Raw genomic sequence first — 12,747 nt, 5'->3', positions numbered from 1 at the left:
TCGTGTAACTGTTTGTCACCCATTCTACCGTCCACAGCTTTACTTGATCAACAAAAGTAAGATAAGAATGAGCATCAAACTGAAATAACCCGCATACATGGGGGTGTTCGAGGTGCACATACAATACAGACTGCCGACAGTTCAACAGGGCGCGCGCAGCTCTTAAAGGGGCCACACCTTATTTCCACTCATTACAGCCTCCATCCTACTGAACAGGTACCGGTATAGAGGGCGGAAGGGATCAGGCCGTGAGTGCAGAGACGGCTCTGCGCGAGTGGCGACAGTAATATTAAATACAAGTACTCCACAGCGACTCTAGGGGTCACTGTTTGAGAAAAACGGAAAGCTGCATAGTGTGCCTTTAATAAAGTGAAAGTGAAAGTGACACATGACGGCGCTTGTCTGAAGTTTTAAATCATTGGTTACCCGTAAGCCAATCACATAACGTTTGGTTATGACGTGTGTTATGCGCTGGCTCAGCCGCATCGAACTTCCACTGTAAACACATGTATGATGTGAAAACAAAACCATCGAGCGAAATACCGGAGTGAACATGGCTGTGAACGACTTTTGCAGATTATGTGAAGTAAATCTCCGCATCCACGGTACAATCAGCGTCTACGTCACGGCTCTCAGCCCGCCCTCTGTTCGTTGATTGGCCGGCTGTTTTGAGGCCGGAGGAAAACTGAGAGATAGGTCGCTATCTCAGACTGAGTACAGAAGCGAACTGAAATTGAGCGGAAGTACGAAGTCTGACGTAGTCAGGCTAGTCTACAGCTGCTCAAGCGTCGAAACAATGGCGGACTGTGTCCCACTCCCTCAGGGCGGGTCTATGCTCAAACTGCAGTGTCAATCAACAGCCGTGGGAGGGGCCTGTGCAAAGTGACGTCACATTGCCGCGAATCTGAGAACGGCTTGTTCTGAGACAGTGCTTATGATTTATTGGGATTATAAAAAAAAGCACTGGGTGGATTTTTATCATTATAGGGTGGTTGTGTACACACACTGCCAACACACATTTATGTTGGCATAACGTTGGCTGTCTTGCGCAGTCTACCCTCGTCGGACAGGTAATACAAGGTGCAGGCGACAGGGAACCGCATGACGGTCGTCTCAGCCTCGATGTAGGGACGCAGCAATTCGGAGAGTGACAGCAGCGATGACCTTGACATCCTACAATTTTCACGCCACTCATCCGGGACAACATCTTCATTTTCAAAGTTCTCCCACCAGACAGCAGTTCGCCCAGGTCGGACCCAAAACCGGCGACGCTGGCGGTGACGCGGACTGGTTCTTCGTGTTGGAGGGAGGAGAAGTTGTTGCAAAATTGCTGACCTCCGAGCACTCATTCGTCTCTGCTCCTCGACATAATGGAGCAGCTGTATTTGCAAATGCAAACACACGAAAAGAGTTTGCACCAACATAAATGTGACTGCTACTCTGAACGCTTCCATGATCACCAAAGCCAAATGAAAATGTAAACATAGGTCGCACTTTTGGCGTAGGTGCGAGCTCTGGCGCATACTGTGACGTTGGCTGCCTAAACATCCGTTTGTCTCAGTTTACATGCAAACGAAGATTTTCAAAATCTCCACTCTGGCCGGAGTTTTTAGAAAGAATCGGTTTCAGAGGCGAATTCTCCATTTGCGTGTAAACGAAGGGCGCAAACGAAGGGAAATGTCTCCCTTCGTTTGCACTCAGAAGTGAAAATTATTTATTTTTCACTTCTGCCAACAGTGTTTGAAATGTTTTAAATTGTCAACATTGAGTCCATAAAACAAATAACAGCTTAACATCCAACAGACTCCTCTCTGAACACCTCCCTCTCTCTCTCTCTCTCAAACACAGTTTACTTACAACATTAAACTTTGTTACATTTCTCCTCTCTCTCACACACACTCACTCTCACACACTCTCTCTCTCTCACACACACACACACACACACACACACACACACACACACACACACACACACACACACACACACACACACACACACTCACTCATCGTTAGGAAAGATTAGATGAATGTGATCATTTATATTTGGGCCTTTTTTGGGCCTGAAATCGCTGATAAAACCTTATGGCTACTTTAGCTATTATTACATTAGCTAACTACCAACTAACCAGATAACATTAACAAATTGACAAGCACTTACTGGGCAGAATGGCTGTTAATGTTGCATGTCTTGCAAAGCGCTGCTCGTCTTTTGCCATCTTGTGAACAATTCTTGAAGCCGAAAGCGATGACCCTCGGTACCCCTCCGGCTGACATGTTGATGTGATATCTGATCTAAGTGGGCGTGGTGTGCGTAAGGTACGAGAGGGCATGACTGATGATAGTTTCATGATCCAGTCATGACAACGCTATTCTCAGCCTGCGCTCCAGCTGGGTAATCAACTTGATTTTTAAAAATAATTTCTATATTTTATATTCAAACTGAAAACATGATGTGATTAACACTCAAGTCATTCAAGTCATCGTGTCTCAAGTCATGTCAAGTCCCGAGTCTTTAACTTCCAAGTCCGAGTCAAGTCTCAAGTATTTTATTTTTTGTCAAGTCAAGTCACAAGTCATAAAAATAGCGACTCGAGTCCAAGTCACCAAGTCACAAGTCCCCATGTCTGCCTCCAGCTGTTCCAGGAAGAGCTCCAGGAACTCCTCAGGTACGTGCAGAACCTCCTCAAAGTGCTGCAGGATGTAGTGCTGTGCTTTACAGCGGAGCTTTGAGCAGGAGGAAAAGTCCTCTGTCAACTTGCAGATGCCAATGCAGTTTCCTATATTAAATTTGAAATGCTGGGTAAAACTTCATTCATAGCCACTTCCAGAATAAAATTTCAAGAATATCATAGTTACATTCTTTTTTCTGGCAATACACTCATTCATTTTCATGCATTTATATATTTGGACTTAGGCAGTTTCAACCGTATAATGTTGGCAGTGGAAATGATGTATATAATTATAATCATTTCTAGGTAATTTGCACACAATTGCAGTTCAAATGCTTCTTCTCACCTAAAGTAGGAGCTGCAGCCACACATGATGATCTTGTGCACTTGAAATTCTCTGTCATTTGACTTGATGATCAAGTCAGTGTGTTCGCCCAGTAAACGTGCTTCATCAAACACGTCAAAGGCTGTTGCTCTTATGTTCTCCATGTTCTCTCAGGACTGTAAATGTATTCAGTCTTCTCTCCTCAAACTCTGATTAAAGTCTCCTCAGGATTGTGTCTTTGTGGGACTTTTGCTCAGGAGAGTTCTATAGAATGTCTCTGTGACATCATAGTTGTAGAGCTTCAATATATCTTTTCAGTTTGTGTCTTGGCCACATAATTATTAAAGAGTTTTGTTTTATCGATTCCTTTTGAATGAAACATCTTCACAGTAACAAAGATATTAAATTCAGAATTACTGCCATTATCAGTAAAATTACAAATAAATGGGCAAGCTGATTTATTTTTATTTTTTAATTTTTTTTACAATATTTACAACTGGAAAAATTCAACAAACAAGACTTTGAACAGTCACTAAGACACTACGGCTGTATCTGAAATTGTCCCTTATACTGGACCAGCAGTTCTCAACTGGTTTGGCCATGGGACCCACATTTTCCCATGGACATTTATATTATTATTGTTTTTTTTTTTAGGAATTTGACCGAATATATATGGTATTATCACGATATTGAAATGAGCGTTTTATAGTGATCCAATAAAGTAATGCACACAAAAACTACATAAAGTAAACAAATGTTTTAAACTGATTCAAGTGTTATAAAGAATTATAAAGAACAATAGGTAACACTTTACAATAAGGTAAAGTCAGTTAATGCATTAACCAACATTAACATTGAGCAAAAGCTACATCTGTTACCATAGTTATTCTTTGTTAACATTAGTTTAAAAAAAATACAACTGATCATTGTTAGTTCATGTTAGCTCAGGTCCATTAAATCCTTCTGAATTTAATAATGTGTTATTAAATGTTGAAATTAACATTAACCAAGATTAATAACTGCTTTAGGAGTATTGTCCATTGTCAGTTTATGTTAACTATAGTGAATTAACTAATAAAGCCTTATTGTAAAGTGTTACCTGTTACAGAATGCAGATCCAGACACAAAGAAATACATTGAAATGTGAGCTTTATTAACAGCACTGAGCAGAATGGAGAATACGGATGAGTATGCAGTTCAAATAGACTTTGAAGAATGAGTAAAGCTTAGTAACGAAGACCTTCCTTGTTTTACAGGTGCAGGAGATCATGGATAGTTGGACGGATGGCTGGATGGACGCACACACCTCTTCGTGTTTGGTGAGTATGCAGGATGATGACAGGAGAACACAGGAGAGGAATACACTGGAGTACCAACGCTGGAGAACAGGTAAGCACTTCATAGAAACAAGACCAGACAATGATGTGAGACGAGGTGTGTGCTTTTGTAGCTGGCTTGATGATGGTGCAGATGAAGTGCAGGTGTGAGTGTTCAGTACTCTGGTGAAGGTGTGCTGTGTGAATGGCTGATGTGACAGCCTGGCAGATCCGTGACAATTACCCAACAATAATAAAGAATCAGAACATTTGCAATCAATGTGTAGGGCAGGGGTTCTCAACTCTGGTCCTCGAGGTCTATTTTCCTGCAGAGTTTAGCAGCAACCTTGATCAAACTCACCTGCTTATTGATCTTATGGGGACATTTTTTTGGTCCCCACAAGGAAAACAGCTTGTAAATCATACATAATGCAGAACATTTTCTGTAATGGGAGGTTTCAGATTAGGGGATATAATTTGTACAGTAAATATGGAAGTAGAATAATGTCAAATGTTTTTGAAATAAAAAGCCTGTTGAATTGCACTACTTGAAAAAAAATAGGCATTGCATTAACCATGCTTGCATTTTAATGCATTGTATTTTTAGTGCTTACATTTTTATGGGCTGAAATTCAACATGGTTGAATATTTAAGTTGTGAATATTTCAATTAAAAACATTTCAAACACCTTTTCATTATTAAAAATTCAATAATCCATATTCACCTTTCATATTTCACTTCCAAAATATTCAAACTGTTTAAAAATACAACCAATAATATTCAACAGGCAATTTTCGGTCCATTTTATTTCGCTTTGCAAATTCGCTTCCACAAATTCAGTGGTTCAAATTCGACAGTAAATTCAACATTGACGTCCAGGAACTGCAGGAAAAGCAGTAGATTGCCGAGCATACTCTCCATCTGCTGTTAGTCGACCTCACCATCAGATGGTGCAAAAGCGCTTGTTGTTGACGAAGACATTCATTCATAAAATGAAAATGATTATCTGTGTCAGTATATGCGGAAAAGATGATAAACACACAAAAGCTGTGTTTATGTTTCATTCAATAACTTCATTGTTACTTTCCCTGTGTATTCTACATGTCATCAGCTTTCTCTACCATGAACAGGATTATAATCGGTTTCCCTCAATACCTCATACTCAAGGATTTCCCTTCCGTTGATACAGTGATATGAAAGACCAATCTTGCACCTTATTAGGGAAGTAGGCTGTAGGCTACAGCCTACAGGCAAGAAGATGGACTCAGAATATGAGTCCAAAGTGCAAAGTTTCATGCTGAGCGTTTCGTGATATACTGGCATAAAATCAACACATACATAGCCTATATATATATAGTATGCATACGTGTATTGCATTAGCTTAAACTGTCACAGCACTTGCATATTGTCCTCCTATTGTTAGTTTAACTGTAAATCGCTTCCCAGATAGCAAACTGACATTGAACCAACATGGAAACGACGTCTCTCCTGACATTGAAACAACATCACTTTGCTCATCGAATTAACGTTGAATCAACGTCAGACACGCCATTCAACCGCATTTCAACATTGAATCAATGTTTTATTTTCAACGTAATAAATAGTAAAGATTGATCCAACGTTGAAATTTGATTGATGATTGATACTAACCTTTACAACTAAGAATCAACGTTGAATCGACGTCTGCCTGCTATCTGGGTTTGGATAAAAGCTTCTGCTAAATGACTAAATGTAAAAATTGGCTTGACATTGGACATTCGCACATTTAGGGACCGTCTCTAAAGTTGCATACAACATTGGCATACACGTTTCTAACTTCAATAGCAAACTTAAATTTATTTGAATAAATATCAAAAATCCAAAGGGTGCGCATTATGCCTGACACTAAATGAACACTTTACAGTAGGTTTTATGACTGTAAGTCGTTCTATTCAAATGCTATCGGAGTTAGAAACGTGTATACCAAAGTCGTATACACTAGAGACGGTCCCTAAATGTTCGAATGTCCAACATCAAGCCATCTGTATGCCAGTCTATCACTGTGAAACGCTCAGCATTAAGCTTTGCGCGTTATTCTGAGTCCATCTGCTTGCCTGCGAGTTTGGTCTTTTACATCACTGTAGTCCATTAAGCTGTTAAGCGTTGTATATGTCCAGCAGGAGAATCCTTAAGTATTGAGGGAAACCCTAATAGCCTGCATGCAGCACATCCACAATATAAAGTTGAGGCAACTAAACAACCAAGAGAAATATATGTCAACCTCAAAAATGTAACATTGGATCTGTATATCCGCATCGGGGAATAACATTATAATCTCGTTCACGGTAGAGAAAGATGCATGTAGGCTACACAGGAAAAGTAACCGTGAAGACACTGAATTTAACATAAAACAGCCGTCATAATAATCACAAATACACTTACATTGCTGTAAATGAGTTTTATGAATGAATGACTTGTTCTAACTGTTGCTGGTCTTCAACACGCGCTTTTGCACCATCTGCTGGTGAGGTAGACTAACAGCAGATGGAGAGTATGCTCGGCAATCTACTGCTTTTCCTGCAGTTCCTGGACGTCAATGTTGAATTTACTGTCGAATTTGAACCACTGAATTTGTGGAAGCGAATTTGCAAAGCGAAATAAAATGGACCGAAAATTGCCTGTTGAATATTATTGGTTGTATTTTTAAACAGTTTGAATATTTTGGAAGTGAAATATGAAAGGTGAATATGGATTATTGAATTTTTAATAATGAAAAGGTGTTTGAAATGTTTTTAATTGAAATATTCACAGCTTAAATATTCAACCATGCTGAATTTCAGCCCATAAAAATGTAAGCACTAAAAATACAATGCATTAAAATGCAAGCATGGTTAATGCAATGCCTATTTTTTTTCAAGTAGTGCAATTCAACAGGCTTTTTATTTCAAAAACATTTGACATTATTCTACTTCCATAAGTAAAACAAATCATTATTTCTATGGAAAATCCCCATAAAACATGAAGGTGTGTGTGTGTGTGTGTGTGTGTGTGTGTGTGTGTGTGTGTGTGTGTGTGTGTGTGTGTGTGTGTGTGTGTGTGTGAATTAGTCTACTACAAACTTCCTTAACAGTATTTATGCTTACAGGGCACCTATTATGACCCTTTTCACAAAAAATAAGTCTCTGATGTCCCCAGAGTATGTATGTGAAGTTTTAGCTCAAAATACCCAACAGATATTTTTTTTACAGCATGTTTAAATTGTCATTTTTTGGGGGCTCAGAAAAACACACCGTTTTAGTGTGTATCCCTTTAAATGCAAATGAGCTGCTGCTGCCGCCCAAAGGGTGGAGCCTTACGAGCTCGCGCTCAGAGCCAGGACAATCTCATCTGATAATATCAAAACAGAAACTCTCATTAGTGGTGTTCATTTCGACTCGGAGTCGGACAATAATGCCCACAGAGCCAGAGAATATATACTGTATGGAGATTGAACAGGTATAGTTTAGCTTAATTATGGTTATAACTTATTTGTCATCTGCTTTTATCCATTATTAATACAAGCCTGCTGTAGCAGACCTCGTCCGAATGATGACCAAAATATACTGATGAGTTCGATTAAGTTTATTGTACATCACACAAAAGATGAAGCGTTAGTTTTACTCCAGAAAATCACTGTAAGAGCAGCTAAATAAAAACAGTATAAGATGTGAGCATTTAAGTCTTATCCGAACAGCTTCGGAGTCATTGGAATAGTTATATGACTTATTTCGGGTTGAATGGTGGTCGTCTCGCACCCCCCAAGCGCCTGTGAGCCGAAAAACCACCCTTGCAACTTTGGGCCGCCGGGCGTGTATCGCTTGATATCAGGTCTCGCGTTGTAACGAATTGCTTTATGGCACTGCACTGTGCACACGTACACGTAGAAAAAGGTAACGTTAGATACTGAGTTCTTCACACTTTCGTCATGGCTGAACCGGTAAAAAAGAAGCAGAAAGCTAGGAAAGGTTTGTCGGAGGACCAAAGAAAGAGGAAACGGCAGACTGACCGAGCAAGGAGTCAGACTCGAGTAAATATCGTTCTTGTTGATGGACTAGTAGACATCTTCAGAGCTTATCTGTGCCTGTTCGATGTCCGACGCTTTGTAACGCGTTGTGTCAGGAGGAGAAATAGGGATAGCTCACAGATGAAGTTATTACAGAGGCCAGACAGACTCACGGAGGCGATTGGCATCTCACAACTTGCACTTTATTCCCCAATCGAACTCGTGTAACTGTTTGTCACCCATTCTATCGTCCACAGCTTTACTTGATCAACAAAAGTAAGATAAGAATGAGCATCAAACTGAAATAACCCGCATACATGGGGGTGTTCGAGGTGCACATACAATACAGACTGCCGACAGTTCAACAGGGCGCGCGCAGCTCTTAAAGGGGCCACACCTTATTTCCACTCATTACAGCCTCCATCCTACTGAACAGGTACCGGTATAGAGGGCGGAAGGGATCAGGCCGTGAGTGCAGAGACGGCTCTGCTCGAGTGGCGACAGTAATATTAAATACAAGTACTCCACAGCGACTCTAGGGGGCGCTGTTTGACAAAAACGGAAAGCTGCATAGTGTGCCTTTAATAAAGTGAAAGTGAAAGTGAAAGTGACACATGACGGCGCTTGTCTGAAGTTTTAAATCATTGGTTACCCGTAAGCCAATCACATAACGTTTGGTTATGACGTGTGTTATGCGCTGGCTCAGCCGCATCGAACTTCCACTGTAAACACATGTATGATGTGAAAACAGAACCATCGAGCGAAATACCGGAGTGAACATGGCTGTGAACGACTTTTGCAGATTATGTGAAGTAAATCTCCGCATCCACGGTACAATCAGCGTCTACGTCACGGCTCTCAGCCCGCCCTCTGTTCGTTGATTGGCCGGCTGTTTTGAGGCCGGAGGAAAACTGAGAGATAGGTCGCTATCTCAGACTGAGTACAGAAGCGAACTGAAATTGAGCGGAAGTACGAAGTCTGACGTAGTCAGGCTAGTTTACAGCTGCTCAAGCGTCGAAACAATGGCGGACTGTGTCCCGCTCCCTCAGGGCGGGTCTATGCTCAAACTGCAGTGTCAATCAACAGTCGTGGGAGGGGCCTGTGCAAAGTGACGTCACATTGCCGCGAATCTGAGAATGGCTTGTTCTGAGACAGTGCTTATGATTTATTGGGATTATAAAAAAAAGCACTGGGTGGATTTTTATCATTATAGGGTGGTTGTGTACACACACTGCCAACACACATTTATGTTGGCATAACGTTGGCTGTCTTGCGCAGTCTACCCTCGTCGGACAGGTAATACAAGGTGCAGGCGACAGGGAACCGCATGACGGTCGTCTCAGCCTCGACGCAGCAATTCGGAGAGTGACAGCAGCGATGACCTTGACATCCTACAATTTTCACGCCACTCATCCGGGACAACATCTTCATTTTCAAAGTTCTCCCACCAGACAGCAGTTCGCCCAGGTCGGACCCAAAACCGGCGACGCTGGCGGTGACGCGGACTGGTTCTTCGTGTTGGAGGGAGGAGAAGTTGTTGCAAAATTGCTGACCTCCGAGCACTCATTCGTCTCTGCTCCTCGACATAATGGAGCAGCTGTATTTGCAAATGCAAACACACGAAAAGAGTTTGCACCAACATAAATGTGACTGCTACTCTGAACGCTTCCATGATCACCAAAGCCAAATGAAAATGTAAACATAGGTCGCACTTTTGGCGTAGGTGCGAGCTCTGGCACATACTGTGACGTTGGCTGCCTAAACATCCGTTTGTCTCAGTTTACATGCAAACGAAGATTTTCAAAATCTCCACTCTGGCCGGAGTTTTTAGAAAGAATCGGTTTCAGAGGCGAATTCTCCATTTGCGTGTAAACGAAGGGCGCAAACGAAGGGAAATGTCTCCCTTCGTTTGCACTCAGAAGTGAAAATTATTTATTTTTCACTTCTGCCAACACTGTTTGAAATGTTTTAAATTGTCAACATTGAGTCCATAAAACAAATAACAGCTTAACATCCAACAGACTCCTCTCTGAACACCTCCCTCTCTCTCTCTCAAACACAGTTTACTTACAACATTAAACTTTGTTACATTTCTCCTCTCTCTCACACACACTCACTCTCACACACTCTCTCTCTCTCACACACACACACACACACACACACACACACACACACACACACACACACACACACTCACTCATCGTTAGGAAAGATTAGATGAATGTGATCATTTATATTTGGGCCTTTTTTGGGCCTGAAATCGCTGATAAAACCTTATGGCTACTTTAGCTATTATTACATTAGCTAACTACCAACTAACCAGATAACATTAACAAATTGACAAGCACTTACTGGGCAGAATGGCTGTTAATGTTGCATGTCTTGCAAAGCGCTGCTCGTCTTTTGCCATCTTGTGAACAATTCTTGAAGCCGAAAGCGATGACCCTCGGTACCCCTCCGGCTGACATGTTGATGTGATATCTGATCTAAGTGGGCGTGGTGTGCGTAAGGTACGAGAGGGCATGACTGATGATAGTTTCATGATCCAGTCATGACAACGCTATTCTCAGCCTGCGCTCCAGCTGGGTAATCAACTTGATTTTTAAAAATAATTTCTATATTTTATATTCAAACTGAAAACAAGAATGTGATTAACACTCAAGTCATTCAAGTCATCGTGTCTCAAGTCATGTCAAGTCCCGAGTCTTTAACTTCCAAGTCCGAGTCAAGTCTCAAGTATTTTATTTTTTGTCAAGTCAAGTCACAAGTCATAAAAATAGCGACTCGAGTCCAAGTCACCAAGTCACAAGTCCCCATGTCTGCCTCCAGCTGTTCCAGGAAGAGCTCCAGGAACTCCTCAGGTACGTGCAGAACCTCCTCAAAGTGCTGCAGGATGTAGTGCTGTGCTTTACACCGGAGCTTTGAGCAGGAGGAAAAGTCCTCTGTCAACTTGCAGATGCCAATGCAGTTTTCTATATTAAATTTGAAATGCTGGGTAAAACTTCATTCATAGCCACTTCCAGAATAAAATTTCAAGAATATCATAGTTACATTCTTTTTTCTGGCAATACACTCATTCATTTTCATGCATTTATATATTTGGACTTAGGCAGTTTCAACCGTATAATGTTGGCAGTGGAAATGATGTATATAATTATAATCATTTCTAGGTAATTTGCACACAATTGCAGTTCAAATGCTTCTTCTCACCTAAAGTAGGAGCTGCAGCCACACATGATGATCTTGTGCACTTGAAATTCTCTGTCATTTGACTTGATGATCAAGTCAGTGTGTTCGCCCAGTAAACGTGCTTCATCAAACACGTCAAAGGCTGTTGCTCTTATGTTCTCCATGTTCTCTCAGGACTGTAAATGTATTCAGTCTTCTCTCCTCAAACTCTGATTAAAGTCTCCTCAGGATTGTGTCTTTGTGGGACTTTTGCTCAGGAGAGTTCTATAGAATGTCTCTGTGACATCATAGTTGTAGAGCTTCAATATATCTTTTCAGTTTGTGTCTTGGCCACATAATTATTAAAGAGTTTTGTTTTATCGATTCCTTTTGAATGAAACATCTTCACAGTAACAAAGATATTAAATTCAGAATTACTGCCATTATCAGTAAAATTACAAATAAATGGGCAAGCTGATTTTTTTTTATTTTTTTATTTTTTTACAATATTTACAACTGGAAAAATTCAACAAACAAGACTTTGAACAGTCACTAAGACACTACGGCTGTATCTGAAATTGTCCCTTATACTGGACCAGCAGTTCTCAACTGGTTTGGCCATGGGACCCACATTTTCCCATGGACATTTATATTATTATTGTTTTTTTTTTTAGGAATTTGACCGAATATATATGGTATTATCACGATATTGAAATGAGCGTTTTCAAACAATAACAGGTTTTATATATTTTTTCTTAAAACAAAACAAACTAAATTATATTTAAATCCAATAAAGTAATGCACACAAAAACTACATAAAGTAAACAAATGTTTTAAACTGATTCAAGTGTTATAAAGAATTATAAAGAACAATAGGTAACACTTTACAATAAGGTAAAGTCAGTTAATGCATTAACCAACATTAACATTGAGCAAAAGCTACATCTGTTACCATAGTTATTCTTTGTTAACATTAGTTTAAAAAAAATACAACTGATCATTGTTAGTTCATGTTAGCTCAGGTCCATTAAATCCTTCTGAATTTAATAATGTGTTATTAAATGTTGAAATGAACATTAACCAAGATTAATAACTGCTTTAGGAGTATTGTCCATTGTCAGTTTATGTTAACTATAGTGAATTAACTAATAAAGCCTTATTGTAAAGTGTTACCTGTTACAGAATGCAGATCCAGACACAAAGAAATACATTGAAATGTGAGCTTTATTAACAGCACTGAGCAGAATG

The sequence above is a fragment of the Leuciscus leuciscus genome (assembly GCF_965113295.1).
Source record: "Leuciscus leuciscus genome assembly, chromosome: 8".
Taxonomy (NCBI): Eukaryota; Metazoa; Chordata; class Actinopteri; order Cypriniformes; family Leuciscidae; genus Leuciscus; species Leuciscus leuciscus.
This window is presented reverse-complemented; position numbering follows the sequence as displayed.